This window comes from Pogona vitticeps, chromosome 12 (genome assembly GCF_051106095.1).
Source record: "Pogona vitticeps strain Pit_001003342236 chromosome 12, PviZW2.1, whole genome shotgun sequence".
Classification (NCBI taxonomy): domain Eukaryota; kingdom Metazoa; phylum Chordata; class Lepidosauria; order Squamata; family Agamidae; genus Pogona; species Pogona vitticeps.
This window is the reverse complement of record NC_135794.1, coordinates 12370699-12395074: the sequence shown is the minus strand read 5'-3', so window position 1 is coordinate 12395074 and position 24376 is coordinate 12370699. Positions and strand designations below refer to the sequence as shown.

The 24376-nt window shown below is 47.5% G+C and overlaps 1 long non-coding RNA gene and 1 pseudogene across 3 annotated transcripts in view; one reads left to right on the top strand and one right to left on the bottom strand.

The window, feature by feature from the left end:
• The window catches only part of LOC110089860 (uncharacterized), a 28698-nt gene extending 13863 nt beyond the window's left edge, over positions 1-14835 (bottom strand). Inside the window, exons 1-4 of one of the 2 annotated variants that reach the window (XR_012081530.2) lie at positions 13451-14835; positions 2408-2473; positions 1953-2130; positions 1218-1429 (exon numbers count right to left, since the gene is read on the bottom strand). This is a non-coding gene — a long non-coding RNA (uncharacterized LOC110089860). The remainder of the gene's footprint in view (positions 1-1217; positions 1430-1952; positions 2131-2407; positions 2474-13450) is intronic. The other variant, XR_012081531.2, reaches the window with a different exon arrangement.
• On the top strand, positions 8340-10959 carry LOC140702426 (cytochrome b-like; annotated as a pseudogene). The gene is made up of 3 exons (XR_013538988.1): positions 8340-8360; positions 8895-9272; positions 9735-10959. The product of XR_013538988.1 is annotated as a cytochrome b-like (transcript).
• Positions 14836-24376: the final 9541 nt, after the last annotated feature.

The following is a 24376-nucleotide window of genomic DNA, read 5'->3' as shown; positions in this document are numbered from 1 at the left end:
GCACAAAAAAGACCAGCTAAAGACACCCATCAATCACAGTGACAGGTAATCTCTCCCCCTTATCACAACAATACATCCACAACAAAAACACGCTGATCACCATCATCACCCTATCTTCTGAAAAGGACAAAAGCTGTTCCCACAACTATCCAACAAACAGCAACAGAGCAGCCCACCACCTTTTCCAAGGTGCACTTCTTTTCCATCCCTATGGATGGAGCAGTCCTTTTCCATCCCTATCTATCCTCCCCCTTTCCTTTCCCACCCCTATCTAAATTCCTTTCCTCCCCCTTTCCTTTCCCACCCCTATCTAAACTCCTTTCTTCCCATTTCCTTTCCCACCCCTATGTAAGCTCCTTTCTTCCCCCTTTCCTTTCCCACCCCTATCTAAACTCCTTTCTTCCCATTTCCTTTCCCACCCCTATGTAAGCTCCTTTCTTCCCCCTTTCCTTTCCCACCCCTATCTAAACTCCTTTCTTCCCATTTCCTTTCCCACCCCTATCTAAACTCCTTTCCTCCCCCTTTCCTTTTCCATCCCTATCTAAATTCCTTTCCTCCCCCTTTCCTTTCCCACCCCTATCTAAACTCCTTTCCTCCCCCTTTCCTTTTCCATCCCTATCTAAATTCCTTTCCTCCCCCTTTCCTTTCCCACCCCTATCTAAACTCCTTTCCCCCCCTTTCCTTTCCCATCCCTAATCTAAACCCCTTTCTTCCCCCTTTCGTTTCCCACCCCTATCTAAACTCCTTTCTTCCCCATTTCCTTTCCCACCCCTATCTAAACTCCTTTCCCCCCCTTCCTTTTCCCACCCCTGCCCATACTCCAGTCCTCTGAAGATGCCAGCCACAGAGACTGGCGAAATGTCAGGAAGAACAGCCTTCAGAACATGGCCAAATAGCCCAAAAAACCCACAACAACCATATATATATGTACCAAATTGGAAACCTCTGATTTCTGTCTGGGTTTATTTGATCAGTGTGACCAGACCCTATTTGCTTTTAGAAAGTTTAACCCCCCTCAGTTTGTCTTCATCTTATTGTTTTGGTTTTTTTTAACCTATGGTTGTGCATCTCCTTTGCTTTCACGTTTTTTCTTCAATGATCTAAATAATTTTTCAACAAAAGAACATTTAGGAAGAAGAGCTGCCTTCAATCCCTGACAGATTCCAGTTCCTCAGAGAAGATCAGCGGTGGACCAAACCTGCAGAATTCATGGTTACCTGACCTTCTCTAGGCCAGAGGAGGATCTGAGAAATGGCGAGGAGTTGGTACCCTCAAACCTGAGCCTCTCCCTTCTTTTCTCAACATCGAATCCGTCAGCCTGTTCCTCCAGTCCCACGAGTCAGTTCTTGGATCTCGTCCGATGGTTGGCGAATGCCCGGCTGTAGAAGTTCTCTTTCATGGGGTGAAGCCTTTGCTCTCGATGGATGGCCTGGAAGAAGAAAAGAGCAAGAAAGCAATGGAAAGTCTGCGGAGAGGCCCTGGAGGGTCCTAATGATGTTTCCAAGGAACGTTTGAGCTCACTTCCCCCCTTTGTCAATGAAGCACATTAACCCTTCTTTCTAAGGATCTAGCGGTGTGATCACACAAGGAAAAAGGTCTCCATTCAGGCTGCTTGTGGAGTAACCCGGCACCCTCACTTTCCCGGCTCCAGTCCAACCCTGATGCATGCCCAAGATGTGCCTTTCGGGAGGAGCTCAGAGAAAAACGGTTGTAAAAAAGGAGAAATTACCTTCTCCTCTTCTGCTGCTGTTGAACCCTCCCCGCCACCTCCACCTCCACCACCGCCACCTCCACCTCCCCTCAAGTTGCTCCTTCCTCCACCACCACCACCACGGCCAGAGTTGGTTATTTGGCCTTTTCTCCCACAACACCTTGGTGGAGTACTTCAGGAACGCCATGTAAAACCAACCCTGGCTTTTAAAATTATAGAAAACCATTTTAGAACCACATACATTTAGTGCCGGCAAAATCCAAGTAGCCACCGGTACCATGTGGCTGAATTCTGAGTGATGCGGCTTCCACTTGTGGCGTCGTCCCGAACCTGTGCCCACTTTCGACGGATGTGGTCCTCCAGAGCATCCACTGCCAATTCCAGGTTCGTGCCCGCGTCCCCCTGCAACGGCACGAGCCCTGAAACAAGAGGTGGGCAAAGCATCCACGGATCAAACCATTAGGCAGCCAAAGCGGGAGCTCAATGCTTGGACTTCCTCCAGACCCTCCAGAATCCAATGGCTGGTCAATGGCTGGTCAAATCCGTATTTTATGGTGGGGCCTCCTTTTGGAAGCGAAAGGAATCTTCATCTTCCCTCCCTTTCTTCCCCCCAACGACCCACCCATTCTTTCAGCAAGGGGAGAGTATTGAGGTGGGCAACGAGACCCGATCGCCCCCATCGCTCCCGTGCCTTACCGGTCAGAAGAAGCTGCAGCGTTCTTTCTTCTAGCGCTGTGACTGGGGTGCTCTGGAGGAGGGCTCCTAAGGGAAAGGCATGAAGGGAGCAGAGGGTCAGGTGGCCTTTCCTGAGGCCGGGTTCTGGGGAGGATTTGGACCGAAAGGAAGGGCCCCTCCAACTATTCTCCCTTTGCCCACAGAAGCTGCTAGATGGGATTCCTTGGAAGTCGAGAGAGAGCTCGACCCATCCTGCTTGAGGCCGCTTCCAAAACCCTCAATGAGCAGGGGTTGTCCTTTTTTCATATACAAGAAAAAAAAAGAAGATAAAGTGGGAACGGAAGGGTATGGGATGGGGCCTTTGAAGCTAAGCTGCGGACTGTGTCCAGGTCTTTGGACCGTCCAGAGGAAACCACTCCTGCGAGGCTGGCCTTCAGGGGTGCGACCGTGCTAAAGGGCCAGCGAATGACCTTGGGCACCCCTGCGGCTGCAGCCTTGACAAGGCAAAGCAGATGATGGGAAATCACAGCTGGGAGGCTATGGAACTGTCCCCGAGGCAAAGGGGAAATGCTTCCACGTGGTCACCAGGATGCTACGAAGGTCTTCTGCCGGACTCTCCATCAAGGATGCCCAGAACACATCTTAATTCCGCAGGAAGGGTGGGAAACTCCCTGAAGGTTTGTTTGGTTTTAGGGGGCGGGGTTTAAGGGGGGGAATCCATGGTGACACTTACACCTATAGAAGGCCTGCCTTCTGTCCTGCCCAAGACATTTTTAACTCATTTTGCTCAAAAGATCCCTTATCCTTGCTTGTAGCAAGAATTCGATGTAAAAAGCAAAACAAAAGTGGGGGGGTTGATAGAGGAGAAGAGGAAGCTAGTAAGACCCGAAGATGACAGAATTGACCCCCTGGAGAGCACACGAATTTCTGAGCAAAAACTTCCATAGAGTTTTCAAAGGAAGTGAAGAGGAAGGAGACTGGGGTAGAGGGTAGCTGGGCGACATTTGAGCCCGGTCGGCACTTCTTGGAGGTTTTGAGACCCTCGTAGGCATCTCTTCCCTTCCTCCGGCCTCCCTGACTTCTGGGATTTGTGGAGGGGCCCTTCAGATCCTTCAACAGACCGTCTTGCCCCTTAGAACTGCTGTCCATCCCGGTGGTCCAGTCCTCTCATTGAGAGTTCAATTCCCCGCCGGGTCTCCTTGAGAAGGGCTGGATGGGAGGATCCACCGGGTCCCTTCCAGCCCTGCTGTGCTCAGAGGACTGTCCGATTACTTGAGATCTCCATAGCTCTCCGTTGGACCTCTTCCTGCCTGCTCTGGAAGTAGGGCAGAATGTCTCTCTGGAGGCCCATGGTGAGGTGAGGGCACTCTTTGACCTAAAGATGGATGTAAAAATCACTTCAGTTCATTGGGCCGCCCAAATCCATGGTCAAAAGAACACAACAATACTCCTAAGGGTGACGGCAAGGGTTTTGTTCAAGTCTTGGGCCGATACCTCACAATGCTGTGTTGCCTCTCTTTTAAGAGTCACTTTTTGGGTGTGTTTTCCTGATTACTACTGTACATGTCAGTAAAACCAATCCATCCATTTCCCAGCTTATGAAAATGGCCAGATTCCTCTCAGGGGTTCTGTCTTGTTTGTTCCTCACTTGTCACATCTAATCGACAAATCCTCCGGCTGCACCTCCGTGGTGTGGCACGACCAGGCGTGTGGGTGCAATGTGACCCAGCACCTTGTCTCCTCGCCACAGTGACCGACAGTCCCGTTCGGCCAAGCTGATGGGACGACCGGAGCTGAAAAAGGCTGATGGGACGACCGGAGCTGACCTCGGTTGCTCGCTTTGGCGCCTGAGGAAACCTGGTCTGACCACCAGCCCTCCTGCCAGGCCCTTTCGAGGGCCCTGAAGGGGTTTATAGCAGCCCCGGGAGTGCTTTCAACTGAAGGGAGAGATCAAAGGAGTGGTTTGGGACGTTGCAAGCCCCCAGTGAGCTTCCATGGCTGGGGGGCTGTGTGGATCGGAAGCCAGGCCTCCGGAGTCCTAGTCCACCACTCTGTCCACTACATACATCACCCTGAGTCTCTGTGGCTGACGAGGGAGTGCGTCCTCTCGTCCCTGTGTGGCTGAAGGAGCTGGATTCGGTTCCTGGCAACCTCCCAGAGAAGGCTGTCAAGGGGTAGCCTTGGAACCAGATCAGAACCAGATTTTTTCTTCATTGGGGAGTTTTAATAGGTGACTCGTGTCATGCTTTTCAAACACTGCAACCGTTTATGATTTAGATTTCAACTTTGTTTTTTTAAATACTAAAAGTCCCCTTGGAAGCTTTCGGAAAGATGTGGCCAGTAAATTAGCTAGCAATGACAGTCTACTTAGGCTTGGTTAATTCAACTCCCTCTCCCTGCCCCGCCTTCTCACTCCCGGTCCAAAAGCCTCTCTTCCCCCCCCCCCTTCTCTCTTGCTCACTAGCTGTTGGCAGAGAGCGTTTATGTTGCCGCTCTCGGTGGTCTGGTGCAGCTGCTGAAGGTGTCTTTTGGTCACAAAGGGCAGACACTGCAAAAAGGCCATTTTGCATGCCTAAAAAAGGAGAGGAAAAGACAGAGAATGGACTTTCAAATTTCGGATGTACGCATACGAAGATAAGGCATGCACCATACACACGTAAAGCATCCATAATGCCAGCAGGTAGATTTACAGGTTTTCCTCCAAAATCAGGCCAGCTTGAGTGCTTCTCATCTTTATCTAGCCCAAGATCACATTGAGTCCCATTTTAGAAAAGTCTGTTTGAAGCCGTCTTTGTCCAATTCAGCCGTCTTTGTCCAAAGGACCTCTTGACGCCTGACCAGGCTGGAGGTAGCCTGACTTCCCGGATGGGCCTCCTGTCCTTGAGGTGCTGGTCCGGGAGAAGCCTCGTCTCCCGCACTCACCAGCCCAGCCTTCCAGCAAGGTTGGGCGTGCAGCAGGGCCCCCCTCGAAGAGCGGGCTTTTCCGTTTCATTTAGCGATGTTTCCCCATAGCGGGGCACCACTGTACTTTAAAAATAAATTTTGCAGGAAAACAGAGAACTATGCATATGTAACCAATGCCTTAATGCTCCAGTCCTACCTCTGAGACTTTGGGGTTGGGGTCACCCTGGTGGATGAGCAAGAGTACCAAGTTTTCTTTCACTTGATTGGTAAAGAAGGTCTTGTACCCCCACTTGGCCCTGGTGGCCAAGGCACTGAAGAGATGGAACGCCGCAGCACGGATAGCATCGTCCTCCTAAAACCGGGGAAAGAAAAGACTTCACCTTCATGGACAGCACAGAGACTGGTGAAACGTTAGGAAGAACAACCTTCAGAACACGGCCAAAGGGCCCAAAAAACCCACAACAACCATTAAATCCCGGCCGTGAAAGCCTTCGCGAATATAGTGGAGATTATTGGTCTTCTCTGGCTGTCAAGTGGCCTCCAACTTCTGGTAACCCTACGAAGGAGCAAACTCCACAAGGTCCTGTCCTCCACAGCCTGGTTCAGCTCTTGTAAGCTCAAGGATGGGGCTTCCTTGAGGGACTCAGTCCACCTCATATTGGGTCTCCTTCTTTTCCTGCTGTCTTCAGTTCCTCCCAGATTTATGATCTTCTTCAGGGAGTCTGGCCTTCTCATGATGTGCCCAAAATATGACAGCCTCAGTTTATTTTATTTTATTTTCCAGAGGAAATTCAGGCTTGATTTGCTTCAGGATCCATTGGTTTGTCTTTCTGGGGGCTGAGGGGATCTGAAAAGCTCTCCTGCAGCCCCAGTTTTCTTCACTGTCCACCTTTTACACCTGCATTTAGTGATCAAGAATGCAAACGTGTGGATGATCTTGGCCTTGGTTTCCAGGGACACATCCTTACACGTGATGATTTTTTCCCTTTCCTTCATTGCTGCCCTTCTGAGTCTCCATTTTCTGCAAGTTTCTTGGCTACAGTCTCCCTTTGGATTGATGACTGAACCAAGGAAGACAAAAACCATCAAAATGTTAATTGTTGTAAATCACCTTGGGTCTTTTTAAGGAGAAAGGCAGGGTAAAAATAATTTAAATCAATAATACCAAATCTTTAAGACTTTTCTTCATTGTCAGCATCAAAGTTGTGTAGTTTTTCTGTAGTTGTGACTTTTCTGCTTCTTAATGTTCATCGGCAGTCCTCCTTTGGCACTTTCCTCTCTCAAAGTCATTTCAAATCATGGCTGCTTTCTGTCAGGAAAATGCTGTCATCTGCATCGCTTCAGTTACTGATGTTTTTTCTACCCATTTTCTCATCTCTGCCTTCTAAGTCTATCCAGTTTTCTATGTGATACATTCTCTACAGGCTGAACAGATAAGCAGATCCAATACCCTCTTGTCCAGTACCTTTGCCGAAAGCAAACCGTTCTGTTTCTTCATAGTCTGCAATGACCCCATAGTAATCACAGTCCTTGGCATCTCCTTTCTCAGAGATTGGAAAGAATATTTAACGTTTCCCGTCTGTGGGCCATTGTTTTGTTTTCCATCTTTGTTGGAATCATCTTGTTAGGATTCGGACTGATTCAGTTTCTTTAGCTTGAAATATTGGTATTCCGCCTGCTCCTCTTGATTTATTTCTTCCCAGTGCCTTCAGAGCAGCTTTTGCTTCACTTTTTAAAACTGGAGATTCATTATCATATTCAGACAAAGGAGCCTTTCAACCTTCTATCTCCTCTGCATGGCTTTTAGGGCATTGCTTCTAAATTAGAAATCAGATCTTTAAAAGGGTTTGTCCATCTTCCTCCAAAGCAGGCACTTTGTCCCATAGAGTTCTGATTCAAGAACCCATTCAAAAGTTAAGCCTTTTGGTTATATAGATATAATGAAAAAACAGGAATTCAACAAATGCCAAACAAGCCAGCATAAACCTACATTAGACACCTCACGCATCATCATCAACCTATCTGAATGTCAACTCTCTCCGGAAGAAACCTCGGTCTTAGCCAAAGGAGGAAACTTTGCAGTCACACCCAGCAAAATTCCTGTGGAAGACATCATTGCCAACTTGAAATCAGCATTATATCATCTTCCAGAACAAAAAGCAGAAGAAATAAGATGTGAAGTGACAAGGATCCTACAAAAAGCAAAAAACCCCAAAAGCAACACAACAAAAAAGGAGAGAAATGCTATCGAGTCCCTAAACTCAGATCCGGACATCATCATTCTGCCAGCAGACAAAGGCAATGCTGCAGTAATCATGGAAACAGAAGAATACAAGGAAATCAAGGAACCTCTAGTCCCCACCTCCTAAAGAAAACTGAAACAGGTGCCAACCAACAAAATCACAAAACAAACAAACATGCAGATCAAGAGTTCCTCCCTGCACCCCAACGTCCTTCAACGAACCTGCAAGACAGAAACTCTCCCACCAAGACTATATGGACATCCCAAAATCCACAAAGACTCAACCCCACTCAGGCCCATTGTAAGTGCCATCAGCTCCCCGAAATAAGAATTAGCAAAATATATAGCCACCCTGGTAAAGACCCACATTGGACAAACCTCATCCTACATCAAAGTCTCAGGACATTTCATAAGCAAGATCAGCACCCTGATACTCAAGCCTGGGGACAGACTGATTAGCTTTGACGTAGTATCCCTATTCACCAAGGTCATCATCAGCCCCCCAGCTGAGTACAACATAGAAATTCCACCATAGCCAGCGTCTAATATACAAGCCAACTCACCCCCCCACTCCAGTTAAATCTAAATAACCCACGCAACCATCATGACAATCAAAAAAATACCCAAAACCGGACAGCCCTACAATATAATTACCTCAGGCCTGAGGAGACACATCTGAAGCAAGCGCAATTGAATAGGCAAACACTACCAACGTTCCCCCTAAGTAAACTAAAAATAAAATCAAAGAAATAGAAGAATAACCACATTCAGCCAAAATACCACACCCAAACCCAGAAGCAACAACCAATGCCCCCTCACCAAAACATGGTGACGGATTAGACGCTAACCAAATAACCCCCCCCAAAAAACCATAAAGCAACAAAAAACCCAAGTGCATAATTTCCATCAAACCTGCTTGAACCTCTGACCTGAAAAATCAACATTGTTATTCAACTATGGAAATAATGACGACGATAATCCATCCAGTGAAAATCGCTGTTTAGCGAAATTGTCGTCATGCAAAAACCTTTTCCACATTGGAATGTATTGAAACCTGGTTTACTGCGTTCCAATGGGGAAAATACCTAGTAGTCCAGCGAAGATGGCCCATAGGGAAGCCATTGCGAGCGCCAATCAGCTGTAAAAATGGCTGCCCTGTGAAGCACGGGTCCGGAAAACACAGGGCAGCCATTTTGCGAAGCCGAAAAAATCGGCGTCTTGCAAACAAACGGTTTGTGAAGCACTGGCCTAATCGATGTCCAGCGAAAATCCCCCATAGGAATGACTATTTTGCGAATCGCTGTAGCGATCACAAAAAGTCGTTGTTATGCAGATTCGTCATTTAGCGGGATTGTCATTTAGCAAGGTACCACTGTACACTACAAAGCAGACGTATTATTGGCCTTTGATTCTGTCTCTTACATCTTCTGAGAAGTTTTCTACAGATGACTATTCCAAAACCTCCATGCAAACAGGGCCCCTTTCTTCTTCATCTGTCTCTACCTCCACATCAGTCGAGGGTTAGAGTACTGTGTGGCTCTTACCTAAATACAAGCACATCAACTCTAGGAATCCTACTTCTTCTTCTATCAGTACTAACAGCATTCATAGCCTACATCTTACCATGGGGGGCAGATGTCATTTTGAGCCGGAACTGTAATTACCAGCCTTATTTCAACAGTCCCCTACATTGGAAAGTCTATCACAGAATGAGTTTGAGGTGGCTTCTCAGTAGACAACTAGACCAGTGGTTCTTAACGTGGGCGATAATGCCCCCCAGGGGGCGATTTCATTTTTCAGGGGGGCGGTAGAACGAAAAGGGGTGGTGTGGGGGCACTGGAGCAGAAGGGAGCAGTAGGGGGGCGCTGGAGTAAGCCAAACCTGTGAAGATGGCTGCAGCCTCTTTACAGTGTGCATGAATATATATTTTCCTCCAATCTTAATTTAGTTTCAGAGTTTTCGTCTTGAAATTTTTCGTTCCTGCATTGCAGTTTGCTTTTATGCCCTTTTTATATTTCTTTTTGCATCTTAAAATTCGCTTGAAACTAAATCATTAAATGTTACTTTTGGGGGGGGCATTTCATTTTCTTGGAATTGAATTTTGTTTTCAGGGGTCATTGCATTTAAGTGTCTTAAACAAACAAACAAACAAACAAACAAACAAACAAGATATCACCGCGGGGAGGGGGGCGATGATAACTTCCTCAATGGCTCAAGGGGGCGTTTCTTTCAAAAAGGTTAAGAACCACTGAATTAGACGACCCAATTCTTACACGATTCTTTACATTGCACTTCATCGCACCATTTGTAATTGTCGGCACTATGGGCCCGCATCTAGCAACCTTACACCAACTCTGCTCCAACAAACCAACCGGTTTCACATCAGCCCTTGACATAGTCCCTCTTCACCCATATTTTACGACTAAAGACATCTGTGATGGACAGGTAAAGAACCACTCCTGTCCATCACAATGGAACCCTGACTCGGGAGCCAATGGCTGTACAGAAGAGGCGGAACTAGGGATATTTAAGAGAATGGATGACAGTTAGAGTCAGGGTGGAGAGTTAGAGAAATGAGTTAGGAGTTAGAGAGGACTTCACTCAGGACCAGTCTTGTGTTAGTGAAGAGTGATAGAGAGACAGAGAAAGAAATGAATAAGAAAAGAAATGAATAAATACTTGTATTAACATGATTCTGCATAAGCAAATATAAATGTTACTAAAGCACAGTTGATTGATTAAATGAAATAAGTCCATCCATGATTTACTTTATATGATTTACTTATGAACATTTTAATAAACCTTGTTTGATTGAATAATACTGATTGAAGAGTTATATTTGACAGAGTGAGGAGAAATCCTCTGGTGGAAGCGGAAAGGGTTGAAAACAAGTGTCACTCCCAAAAGTGAATCCGGGTTGTGTGGAGAAATAAACCGGGGAAACTTAGGGTGCGTCACAAAAGTGGTGAGCAGCGGGTTGGATTCGAATGAAATCCAGTGAGTCAACATAAAGTGACATTTATTAGGCTGGCCATGAATCAAAAATAAATCCAGTAAGGCAAAAATAAAGAGAAGCTTTCTGTGTCTGGGATTCAAAGGGAAGGAACCCGAAAGCCTAAAGAAATCTCTGACTCTAGGAAACTTGTTTGAATAGTGAATAGTCAAAGTGAAGTAGGCCCTAGAGCTGAAGGGATAGCTTGAAAAGGACTCCAAATCACTAGGACTTATTAATAAGAAAAACAAGTAAAAGACTCTGAGGAGATTTCTAATGAGTTTACCTCAAGCTGAGGGAGAAAGGACAAGAAAGGATCCAGCTTTAAGATCCCAAAGCTCTGAGGAGAGGGAGCAAAAAGGGAAATAAAGTGGATGCCTGAGTCCAGATGAACAGCTGAGGTGAATATAACTAAAGCTTATCAGAAAAGAAAAATATTGCTTGGAAAATCTGGGTGTCTGTAGACCAAGAGATACAAAGTAACAGACACTAAGAAACAGCGAGGCTGAAACCCAAAAATACAACCTGTAGTGATCTTAATCTGCCAAAAGAAAGCTACATACAGTAGTTTAAATCTCTAACACAGCCTACCAATTTAATAAAAAAAAAGTTAGGTATGACTTCCAGGAGAGGGAAGAAGGCAGTTATGGAACTTGCTGAAGGTCAGATTTTACCTCAGGAAGAGGAACTTTCAGACCAAGAGGGCCAGGATTATGAGGGCTCAAGGGGACAGGAGGGTGCCTCATGTTACAATTTTGGAGGATATGCAGCACCTCATAGGATTAGAACAATTTTATTCAGCTTTGCCTGCTGAATTAAGATATTTAATCTGCAGATTTAATATCAGAGATTAGGAGTTCAAAATATTCTGAACTAAAATTAGACAGAAATTTTGAAGAAAGAAAAAGAGAAACTAGAGATTTCCACAAAACCAACAAAAATTCAGATGAAAGTCATTTTAGAGAGAGACCCTCAGAGCAGTACCAGCAGAAGGATAAAAGTTTTGAAGAAAGGGGAGGCAGAAACCCTTACAATGAACAAAGAAATTTAAAAACTTGTTTTGGTTGTGGGAAATCAGAACATTTCATTTCCAATTGTGAATTTGTTAAAAACAAAGAAAGGGGACAACAGAAAACAGCAGGAGTCGTACCTAAAAAGGTATACTGTATACAAAAGCAGGATGAAAGATCTGAGGTAAAACAGCAGAGTGACAGTTTAACTGACATTGGTCACTGCTATTATATTAAAACCAACAAGGAATGGATGAAGTCAGCTGGAGACAATATTTATATTAATAATATCAAATATCTAGCATTGAGAGATTCTTGTTCTCAGATTACTATACTATGCCATACAGATATTATTCCTCAGGAAGACATCGTTCCAAATGAGAAAATGTCAGTTAAAGGAATTGGGACATAAGTTATTAAGCTACCAGCAGCTGAAGTACATATAAATTATCAAGGGTGGGCTGGTAAATTTAAAATAGCTGTTTCAGATCAGATTTATATGCCTTGTTAAATTGGTTTGCATTTGATTAATTATATTAAGACTAATGTGATCACCACACGCTCACAGACAGAAAAGATAGAAAATCTTTATGGAAGTAGTGAGGTTCCTGAAGAAGGTATAAGTGTCAGCCAATCACCTGAACTTGCAGGAGAGGTAGATAAACATATCCACAAACAAATGGATATCCCTTTTGAGTACAGAGAGAGGTCTACAGTTGACAGAGATGACTGGAGTAAGATGATACATGTTAATGGTGGTTTCATATATGTAAGCTCACAAGATAGTCAGAACACACCCACTACACTAACTAGAGAACATGGGGGAGAAAAAAATTTGCTAGAGAGTCAGAGAAATAAATGGGTAGAAGAAAGCTGTAAAGGTATGAGAGAGCCCAATGAAAGGAGTTTTAACCAGGAGATGAAGGAGAATAATAGCTTAAAGGATTGGTTAAAAGAGTGTCAATATATCACCCTATTATTCTCTGAAAGTCCTGAGAAAACCTGTATAGACACAGATCTTGTAACTAAAGAAAACTCCTTAGTGATGACTCCTGGAAAAGAAGGAAACTTATATGAGGATCAGGAAACATCATGCTATCCTGAGATAGTGAAACTGAAGACTTTAGAGCATGTTTGTCCAACCTGCGGCCCGAGGGCCACATGCGGCCCAAGGTCAGCTCGTAATGCGGCCCAGTGCAATTTTTTATATTTAAAGAAATTCCAAACTTTCAAGTTACACCGCTGGCACTTGCGGCCAGAATGTGGCCGGGGCATGTCACAACAGTAGAGGGAGAGAGAGGGAAGGAAGGAAGGTGGGAGGGGAGGGGACAGGGGGGCTGCGTGACTGCATTGCACCATCCTCATCAATAGGCGGACCCCCTCCCAGCCCCATAAAGCCGCCGGAGTTGAAGCTGGCAGCCTCTGCTAAGATCGCAGCTGCCGGTAAGCGCGCTTGGAACGGGGCTGCAGAGGAAGGCTAGGGCTGCCCCCCCATGCGGCCCAAACCAAATTTTCATCTTTTAATGTGGCCCAGGGAAGGTGAAAGGTTGGACACCCCTGATTTGGAGGGAAGTAAACTGCAGGTAGCAGAAGTAGTATCTAAGGAAAAGATGCAGCTAACTGAAAGAGCTGATAATTCTGTGTCTGCACCCCTAGGTAAAACCAAGCAACAAGAAACCCTAGCTAAGAAATGGAAGAATAAAGAAATAGGACTAGATAAAGTAAAAGGTGCATCTAAAATTAAGCAAGTAGACAAAATAGAAATGCAAGGAGTATTAAATAAATTGACTCTAATCATAGAAAATATAAAAGAGGATAGAGCGAAAGCTATGATAAGGATAGCAGGCTATACCCAGCATGAGGAAAGAAAGGCCAGATATATAGCCTCTCCTTCACATATATACATGGCCTCTTACCTCTTTCAGCATCTCTTCAATCAACAGAGGGACCAGCAGCTTGGTCTTGCTCTCTCCAGCTGTGCGGAGCAGATCTTGAGCAGCCTCATCAGCATATTCCTGGCCCTACAACTGGATGCTGACCTGATGCTGAAGCTCTGAAAGGGAGAACATGGGATCGGTGGTTTACCAATAAGAAGCGCAAGAAACAGAGCCTGGCAAATCTGTCCTAAGATGATGGGCTTGGAAGGGCCGATGAGACCATCGAGTCGAACCCCCTGCTGGACCTGGAAGCCAAGCCCTGGGAGGATAGATTGAAAGAACCGCCTCCCCCCTCCTTCCGCCCCCCCACCTACCTTTCTTTAAGTGGACCTCCATATTGGACCACTTTGGCCCCAGAGGGGCCCTGGCTGCCAGATGGATATACCAATCAAACTAATAATAATAAGAATAGTAATAAGAATAATAATCAGAATAATAATAATCAGAATAATAATGATGATACTAATGATAATGATAATAATGATAATAAGAATAACAATAATTTAACAGATTTTCAATAATAAAATGATTGAAATTGTAATGAGTGAACTAAGCAAAAACAATGTTTTCTGCTCAGAACTGCATTCACTCTGAGGGAAAATTTTGAGGGGGGGACAGAGGGCTTGTCTTTCTTCTATGACATGTCATGGTGGCCCAAGATGACCAAGGAGGGGAAGGCTGCTGGCCTGCAGGCTGCTTTCATCATCCTTAAAACCATTATTATCTGGCCTGTTTACTGTCCTCTGTTTATCACAACATCCCATCCCAGGAAGCCCTCTGGGACTCTTTTTTCCTCTTTTTTTCCCCCTATGCTTTTCTTTTTCCTCCCTTCCTTCCTCCCTCCCTCCCTCCCCCTCCTCCTCTTTCTTTTGGATTATAGAGCTAACGTCACACAGCCAGAATGGTCATTTTTACTGTAGTCCAAAAAAAGTAAATTTCTTTTTGGTTGGGCATGGAAACCACTTTCCGTCCGGACTGCATGGTTTCCTCTGAACCCCCTCAATGTTTGGGCCCTCACCCTTTGTCTGTGTCGGGTTGCAAGACTTTGCTTTTACTCCTGGCTTGGAAAGCCAGAGAGACCTTTCTGCCTTGCACCCACGGCTCTAGGCCCTCGTCTTCATCTCAGCCATGATGTTCTCCTTGTGGCGATGGGATCCACCCTTCCCTTCCATGACGTTGAAGAGGCCGGAGAGATCTCCAGATCACCAGAAGTGAGAGCAGCAAAGCTCTTGGGCACTGGGATGATTTTCAGGCTGCTCTGGGATGGGGTGAAAACTGTCCCGCATCCCTGTGTCAGCTGGAGGATTCTGGGCAGTGTCACCTAGTGGTGCCACTCTTCTGATTTCTTTCTAACGGCCACCCCCACCCCCCAGACATGTGGAGAGCAACCAACGGGGGCTTCCGTTTTGGGTGGGAGGGATCCCCATCAGAGCCTTCTCTGACTTGCCTTGCTGAACATGGACTTCTCGAGAGTCCAGAACACCTTCTTGAGGTTTGGGGGATGACAGTCCACGCAGACTTCTAGGAATAAGTAAAGTCCCTAAAAAGAAAACACGGGCGGGGGGGAGGAGAGAGAAGTCAGTGTCTGTTTGGTGGTGTGCCTTTTCTCAGCCATGCAAATTGAGCCCCCGGGGCTGAAGAGCAGCAGGACCGCTTCCTGGGCAGGAAGCCTGCGAGGGGGCCCTTCCTATTCTCCCAGAGCTCAGAAAGGCTTTCGGGGGGGAGGGTGTTGAACTACCATCTTTTGACTCTCCCACCCAGCAACAGTGGTGCTCTTTATGGTGCCCCGTGCGCAACCCTTGGTGCTCAGGGCCTGTAAACGTCTTCCTAGGTCTGGAGCCGTTTCACTGCCCCCCCACCCCCAAAAAATCCTGGCGTCTCCACTCTCCTCTGTAGGGCTGCCTCTGCCAGCTGAAGGGATGGCCTGGCTTTGGTGATCCAGGACAAGCCCAAGCAGGGAGACCATGGTGAGCACTTTTGTGCCATCATCCTCCCAAGCGCACACGTCTCCAAAGAATGTCTTCCCGCCTCCCCCCGTGACTACCCATTTACTTTGGCCATGAGGGAAGCGTCCACCATCCTGCTCTCCTTGATGACATCCGGGAACTTCCTTAGAATTTCATCCTGCTGTGGCCGGTAGCGAACGAGAACGGCCAACATGGGCCACCGAGCCTTCAAAGCCGCCTCGCTCACCTGCAAGAGAGAGAAATGCAAAGAACCTCCTTAGGGTTCGGCCCCTCAATCAATGCAGGGAAACGGATCCATCTCCAGAGGAGAAGGAATCTCATCTTAAGCCAGGACAAGCTTTGCTGGTCTTCGTCAGAGATGAAACCAATGGTGACCGTAAGATCCCGGCACTCTGGACAGACAGGATTCTTCCCAGCTGTGCAGTCACCGGGCAAAGCAGCCCATCATCTGGACGCATAATTCTTTATGCAAGGCATCACTTGGGAGGGGAGAATCAAGTTTGCCCCCTCCCCCCACCCAATGGAAGAGCAATCTTTGCATTGCAGTTCCTTCCCCAGCAACTATTCCAAGTGAGGGCAATACGTCTCGCCTTCCCTCCCGATTGGCTTTGAGTCAGAGGGAAGGCGCTGCTCCCCCTTAGTTGGCCCTTCCTGACCAGAGCCAAGGCAAGGGAAGCCCTTTCATGTCAGAGACACGAGCATCTTTCCTGTGCAGGGAGCAGCAAGACCGAAAAAGACTCCCCTCTCCCAGGTTGGCAGAAGCCTCGCTCGACCTGCTCTATCTGGCCTTTGCACCTCGTGTGTTGCTTTTGGCCGTTCTGCTCCCTTCCTCCCAGGAGGCTGGCAGGCTCTCCCCCCCCCCCGTACGTCTGCTCCATTAGACAAGGAAGGCGACCCAAGCCAGGGAGGAGGGACAAAAAGCAACTGAGGGGTGCCTGTGTTTTTCCTGGTCTTTTCCCTCTTCCAGCCACGTCCCATCGGTTCCCTCTCCTGCTTCCACATCCCTTCGTTCTAAAACCAGAGCAGAGCTCTTCTGCAGAGCTCAAAAACAGAGACACACACATGCCACATGAGGGTTTCCCCAGGAATGACCTGTGGCATCTTTGAAAGGGAAAACAAGGTCCTTGTTTGAGACAGAGGGTGACACTGCCTGGAAGAAAAGACGGCTGCGTCTCGGCGGGGACACGGAGGCCGCCGGAACCCCCCTTCACCTCTGCACCGGTTCTGTCTCTTCTCAGGGCCCTCTTCCTTCTTTTGTGCAAAGAACGAGCTGTCCTACTTGCAACTTTGAAAAGATTTACCACCTCAACCAGAGACAACCAGAGACATTCCAACGGAAGGGCTGAAGGAATGTGTCTGAAAAACTCATGCAAGGCATGAGAAAGTTCTGAAAGTGCTCCAACAGGTTTTTAATTTGGTTTTCCAGCTAGACTTGGGGATCTTGTGGATCCTACATTTGTCTCCTCCCCTTCTATCACTGAACAATCAATTTCTCTGCCCTTGAAGAAAGCCGCTTCTCTCTTCAAAAGCTGGAGCAAGTCTCAGGAATGTCACCAGGAAACGCAAGACAGGAAGAAGACGGGAAGATGGGATGGTGGGGAATATGCCAATGACCTCGGCACAAAAGTCTGTATTTTTAGAAGAGGGTCTCCGTCTAGAAAGGCCGTCAGATGGATAGGAATGGGGAGGACCCCTAGGCCAACTCCTGAGGAAGAGATCCGTTTCCCCACTCACCAGAACAGATGGCCACCTTCTCTCGACTTGTCAGGTCAAGGATGAGGATGACCTGAAGGTAGACGAAGCTTGTGATGATGTAGGGGACGGTCCGGAGAGCTGCAAAAGGAGAAAAAGACCCACACCATGATCTACTCATTCATTTCCATCAAGATGTGATGGGGAAGAAATCAAACAGGGTAGTGAAGCCCAGCAGGAAGCTTAAGAGGCACAACCCAAACACTCCTTCGAGGGAAGGCAACGGGCATTCTGAGGAGGAGGATGCATCACGCTGTAGCCGCTTTCTGCTACAGCTCAGTGTCAACATCACTCCGGGGCAAGCTTGGGCGAGTCTTTTTTGAGACCCAAGGTAGAAGCAGAGAAAACAGCAAGGCGAGGGGGTCCGGTAGAAAAGACACCACACTCCACCAGGGATTCAAGAACAAATAAGGAACACTGGGGAAAGGGTGGGCTTTTCTGCAATTAGTTGGACATTGTGCAGTTGGGGAAAAGGGGGTCCCTTCCCACTTCTAATTTTAATGGAGGTCTCATGAATTTGGCACCTTTGGTCCAGCTTCTTCAGTTCACTAGTCCTCCCCCAATTCCCCTCCCCGCAAGCCATCTGGGAAAGGAGGACATCAAAACCCACAACCATGGAATAAAAACTCGAGAGGGGCAGACCGTAGCGAGAGGCGATGTTCTCGATGGTCTTCAGCAGCATGGGGTGGAGCGGCATGTCCACTTCCTTCAAGATGCTCTGGAGACAGAACATCACCTCGTTGAAATGACCCTTGGCCAACGAGAGAAGAAGGTTGCTGGCTCTTGTTCTGCGTTCTTCCGGAGCTCCCTAAACAAGCAGATCAGGTTGAGTCACCATTACTTCCTTCTTTATCCCCTTGCAAACTTGAAATGGGGGGTGGGCTTTTGGGGAACCAATGAATCCAGAGGTCAGGAAAGTTTTGGCTGTCCATGGCCAGAATCTCCCATCCAGCCGGGCTGGTAACGAGGGCGACTGGGGGTTTCTCAGAACTGTCATCTTCAGAAAAAGATACTAACATAAAATGACTGAAATCGTTTTAAGGAGTGAACTAAGCAAAAAAAAAAATGTTTTTCTGCTCAGGACCACATTCACTCTGAGGGAAAATATTTAGGGGGGGACAGAGGGCTTTTCTTTCTTCTATGACATGTAATGGTGGCCCAAGATGGCCAAGGAGGGGCAGGCTGCTGGCCTGCAGGCTGCTTTAATCATCCTTAAAACCATTATGATCTGGCTTGTTTACTGCCCCCTGTTTATCACAACATCCCATCCCAGGAAGCCCTCTGGGATGCGTGAGGAAAGCCCAAGCGCCTTTTGCCTCTCAGGGAACCAGACCCGGGAGGCCAAGTCGGCTTCCATCATTCCAGGATGTCCTCTCAGCAGAGGCTGCCCGGCCCTTTCCTGACTTATATGTGGGTCTGAGGTCTGCTCCTGGTCCTCTAAATAAAACCCACGGTGGTCCCAGGCAAGCATTTCTAGTCCTTCTCTAAGGGTGTGACTCCTCTGGAGAGCTGAAGAATTCGGCCTGGTTGGGGTTTGATTCACGGCCCATCTCACGTCTCAAACCACCATCGGTGCTCACACAGGGAATCTGGGTTGGTTCAAGCTTTCACACTCTTCATCCTTCCTGCAAGACAAGGAGCCTTCCCGTGCCCAGCTCCCTCCCTTCCTCTGGTCCTGCCTCGAGTCTTGCCCGCTTGTAATGGGATTCTTCGGCCGGGGACGCTCTGGTTGTAAAGGCGGGAAAAAGAGTCGGAGGCTGATCCAAGCTTTCACCAACAACTTCTTTATTTTTAACAGCGTTCAGTTCAACAGAATCGAACGGATCCAATAAACTTATTTCTGGTAACACTTTGTATTTTTTAACTCTAACGTCTGGTAACAATCCATTATCCTTCAAAAGGGAGCCGGGCCAAAACGCTCCCGATTGGTTAGAGGTCTCAGGGGGGCACTCCGCACCACGCAAACCATCCCACAACATGGGTGCCGGGCCCAGTCCCCTTCTGGTGGTTTCTGCTGAAAAGAGGGACCAGGTCAGATCACTCTCCTCCCTCCAGGATGTTTGCTGGGGTAGACGACCACCGTCCATTCTAACTGGTCGAATCCAAGTCCCTTTGCACCGGTTACTGAGGGATCGTTTGCACCCCCCGACTCACGGTTCCTCCTAATGCTCCATCTGTAATCCAACTGAAAACGCGCGCTTCTCCCTCCCCCTTTATATCTTCCCATAGTATCAAGTCCAGCTCCTCCCCTCCTTCGTCTAACATACACACTTCAGCCGGTCTCCGAAGTGTCACTTCCTCCTGCTCTATTTCTATTAATATGCCTTCTGTACATCCACTTTCAGTCACCGCGCTCTGTGACTCTGAGGACGTCACACTGCTCTTCTCGCCTTCTCACCGCTATTCCTTCCTGGGCCTGCCTCTGCCAATTCTTTCCTGGTTGGCAGCCCAAGGGCTCTCCAACTCCAGGGCGAAAGGGAAATGGGGGAAGGAGGTGCATCCAAGAACCCAGGAGAAGGTTGCCTCCCTGGGGACGCCCAGCCAGCACAGGGAGAATGCCAACGGATGAGTCCCAGAAATCCCCCAGTTGGAGCACAAAGCGAATACATGTGGCCAGAAAAGAGTCCAGGGCTGGGTGGGTGGTGGATGCTGGAGGGTGGGGGAAGCGTTGCAAGTGTCCCCCTGATATAGTTCAGGAGGAGCCAGGGAGGGGTTACGTGCCCAAAAAGCGGGGTAAAACTTCCCAGGTTCAGCCCAGGAGCCTGTCCAAGGATCCTCCCCCTCCAGTCAAGCCTGAGGCAACTACATTTCTGAAAAGCTTTTTATAGAAAAAGAACATGATGGAAAGGTCCTTCCTCGTTTCAGAATACAAAATATCAAAGGTCTGAACAGTCGTTTTGCAAAGCACGCCACGATTCACAACTGAGAAAGAACCCCGATAGAATCACACACACCCCAATCCGTTACTTCTCTTCCTTGCTCTCAAGTAAGGCGTGCAGGACTGGCCTCATCTCTGGGGACATAAACTAGTTTAAACTAATTTGAAACCCGATGTCACCAGAGAAGTGTCATCCCTGCCTGGGTTACTTGAAAAGAAGGGAAAGGGGGAATAGATGGGTGGCGGGACTGATTTGGGAGTTCACCGTTATCAGGATCTCTTGTGGCCCCTGGTGGTTTCACCAACCGAATGCTATGTGTCATTCAGCTGCCACTGTTGGATTACATCAACACTATTTATCTTTCAGGATAGAGGTCCAGGCAATGTGTCATTTAAAAAGAACCAAATAGAAATTATTTATTGTTACGGGTGATGACAGTACAAGCATGTTGTTAACTCTTAACCAAACATTCTCCTTCCTCCTCCTCCTCCTCCTCCTCAACAACCACTCTCCCTCACCCAGACTCCAACATCACAAAAACTCTAATCTCTCCCTCTCCTCCTCCAGCAGTGACTCTTATATCTTGTGACTCCGCCTCACCAACACTCTCATTGGTCCATGCAGATATCTCATTAATATTCATTATCTGGGCGGATACCACTACCATTCATGCTGGTTGCAATGCTTGCCCAGAAAGCTTGGAGGGTCTCATCCGGCCATGGGGACACGTGCTTTAGTGACCTGCTGGCTAGAGCAGGGGTCTCCAACCTTTTCCACCCCGCAGACCGGCTGGGGGAGGCGAGGCACCCACCGCGCCCATGCTCATGTGTGAACAAGCTTTTGCGCTCTCTTGCACAAGTGCGAACACGCCTGTGCAAGTGCCACACCACTGTTTGTGCATGTACACAAGTGTGGGGTGCTTGTGCACATGCACAATTGGTGGGGCGGTGCTTGCATGTGGCGCGGGGGCGCTTGTGCGCATGTACAAATGGCAGTGCAGCGCTCTCATGGTTTGTGGGGGCGCCTGTGCACATTCACAAACAGTGGTGCAGTGCTCACATGGGGTGCAGGGACGCTCATGCGCATGTGCAAACAGCAGTGTGGCACTCACACTGGGCGCGTGGACACTTGTGCGCATGTGCAAACGCGACATGGTGGTTGCATGGAGTGCGGGGGTGTAGTGTACAGCTCTGCTCTCACCTGTCCGTCACAGCTGGGCAGGGGAACCTCAGACAATGAGAGGACAGAGGGTGGTGCAGAAGGGGGAGGAGCTGTATTATATAAGGTGTGTGTGATGTGTGAAAGGGAGAGTTTTGGGGAGTTTGAGAAAATGAGAGAAGTTAATTGAGAGAGTGAGATAGATTTGAGAGAGATAGTCAGTGAGAGAAAAGTCTGTGTGATCTAGTAATTGAGAAACGTGATTAACAACTTGATTCATTACCTGTGATTCACCCTTTTTATTTTGTACAAATCAATAAACACTTTATTTGTTTGAAAAAAAAACTTGTCCTTTGTGAGTACTAAGGATAGGTTGGTGGCAGCAAGTGAAGAACAGTAGTGAGCACTCTTGGAGGCCTGTATTGGTAGAGACTTGAGAGTGGACCGCTACAGGGGTTGCTCAAGCACATGTGCAAACGGCAGCACTGCATTTGTCTGGGCATGCTTGCACAACACTCACATGGGCACACTGGAGTACGCACACAGGCGCAAACGGGCTGTGCGGGGGTGAGTGCGTGCAGGGTCAGGCTCAGGCCATGGACCAGCCCTGGGCTGCCAACCGGGACTGGGGGACCTCTGTAACACCCTCTCCCTGGGACTGTCTCTGGAAAGTGTCTGGAAACTTCTGCAGGTCCAAAACATAGCAGCCAGATGGTTCACTGAGGCTTGTCACAGGGATCAAATCGCCCCTCTGCTTCAGCAGCGCCCGTGGCTGCTGATCCCTTTCAGGGCACAGTGTAAAGTGTTGGTTCTTACCTCAGTGGCCTCGGTCCAAGCTATCTTAAAGACCGTGGTTGCCTTTGTGAATCTGCTCAGGGGTTCAGATCATCAGGAGAGGCATTTTTCTTGGGCCTACCACCTTCACAGGTGCATCTGACAGAGACAGAGGAGAGGGTGTTGCTTGTCCCAGACTTTGGAACTCCCTCCCACTTGAGGCTAGGCAGGCCCCATCTTTGCTGTCCTCCTAGAAGCGGGCCAAGGCCTTTCTCTTCAGTCAAGCTTTTCCTCCCTCACTGGCTGCCCAAGTGGGATTTTGAAACAGATGCTTGTGCCTTTCTGTTTTCAATGTGTTTTCCAGGAGGCTTTTGTTGACCTTGTAGTGTGCTCTTTTTTAGCCTTTGTATACCTTTTGGTTTTAGTTTTAAATATTATATTTTAATGATGTGAGCCATCTTGAGTCCCTTTGAAGGAGAAAAGCATGGTAAAATATTTTAAAGAAAATAAAATAACAACAGAGGAGAGGGCCCCTTTGCATCATGTCAGTTTGAGAAAGGAGAAGGTCCCAGTGACAGAGGGGGAAAAGCCACTTTGGGAGCAGAAAAGACAGGAACTAATTGCAAGCAGGGTTTGTATCATGTGGTCAGTCAAAAACTTGACATTCACCTCTTTTGGAAGCAGTGCAAACCATGTAGCCTACGCATTGTTCTGTTCTATTAATGCATCCTGGTGCTAGCCTTCTTCCCCATTTTCATTACACTCATGGACAGCCTGCGATCGAACATAACAGAGATATTTTCGTATATACTAGTGTTACCCTGGGGATCTCCCACTGGAGCTTTGGCCATGCGTTGTATTATTTTGTTCCGAAATACAGAACTGAGTCTTGATCTGTTATCAAGGGGAAAAAAAGAGAAAAAATTCATAATCTTCAGAACAGGATTTGATGATTCGAATAGGGTTGCCAGACGTCCGGCAAAAGGAGGACATGTCCTACTTTTCAGGACCATGTCCTCCATCCGACAGGCAAGACTAAAAAACGTCAAAATGTCCAGCTTTTGTATCTCACCCCACTCCTCCCTCTCCCCCACCCCTGCATCCAAACCTCTCCCTTTTACTTCCTGGGTTGAGGCACCTGTAAATCCTCTGGTTCTTTCAGAGATGGGAGATAAGGTGGCTTGATTGATTAGGGCTGTTCCAGCCCTGAGCAATGAATCCCTGGCTTGTGGATGGCTGCTCCTGCCCAGAGCTTAATAAGGCAGGAAGGTGTGAGAGAAATGGATGGATGGATGGAAACCTGGACAGGAGTGAAGTGAGTGCACTTGCTTGCCTGCTGGAGGGGAGGCTGTTCTGGGCTTTGGGGTGTAGTTGGTTCAAAGACAGGGAAATAGGGGCCGGTCCCATCCCTCCTTCCTCCTAAAGCCGGGGAACAGGAGGCACTTTTATCCCCCCCTTCTGCCCGCCCCCCCAACCCTGGGGCATGTGCAGAGTGTGTTTCCAGGTCCAGGAGCATATGCAGAGTTATCCCCTATGCTTGTGGGAGCTGGAACATACACACACACACACAAGCGGATTTCTCTCAGCTTGAGAAATTGCAAAGGGTGGAGAAAATGGCTTTGTGTGTGTGTGTGTGTGTGTGTGTCTGTCTGTCTGTCTGTCTGCAAATCCATTTTCTCCATTCTTTGCATTTCTCAGGCTGAGAGAAATCCACGCCTTCTGTTTTTTTCCCTGGTTTTTATAAAGTGTTTCAAACCTGTCACACAACTTTTTAAACTTTTTATTTTACTTTATTATGCTTTTATTAAAATAAAAAAAATCAATAAATAAAACAAGGGGGATGGGTCTCCATTAAAGGAAGGAATAGCTTGTCTCCATTGGTCCTGGGAGCCCAGTAAGTGTATATGTAGATTTTTGTTTTGTTTTTATTTTCAAACATTTTTAAAAACACGAAAACACAGTGGCCAGTGGATTCTGAGTTTTGTAGTCCAAAAATGTAACTTTCCCAGTCATGACCTTTCAAGACTGAGTAGGTTGAATGGTTATGGTATTGCCCCATGATCAAAGAGCTATTCTCCCCAATACCTAATTCCAAAAGTGACATCCCCCCACCCCGTGCACAGAGCCCCCCTCAATATGTCCTCCATTGTCCTCCTTTATGGCTTTCTATGTCCTCCTTTTTGTACACATGTATCTGGCAACCCTAGATCTGAAGGAAAGTGGGATTTGTAGTCAGAGAAAATGGACACTGTTAGGTTCAAAGTGACATGATTTTAAAGTCTCAGAATGTGTTAGGCCCTGAGACTGTTTTTCAGATCCATTGACTGTCCTCTAAAAGCCCACCGTGGTCCCAGCCAACCCACAGCTTGATCTTT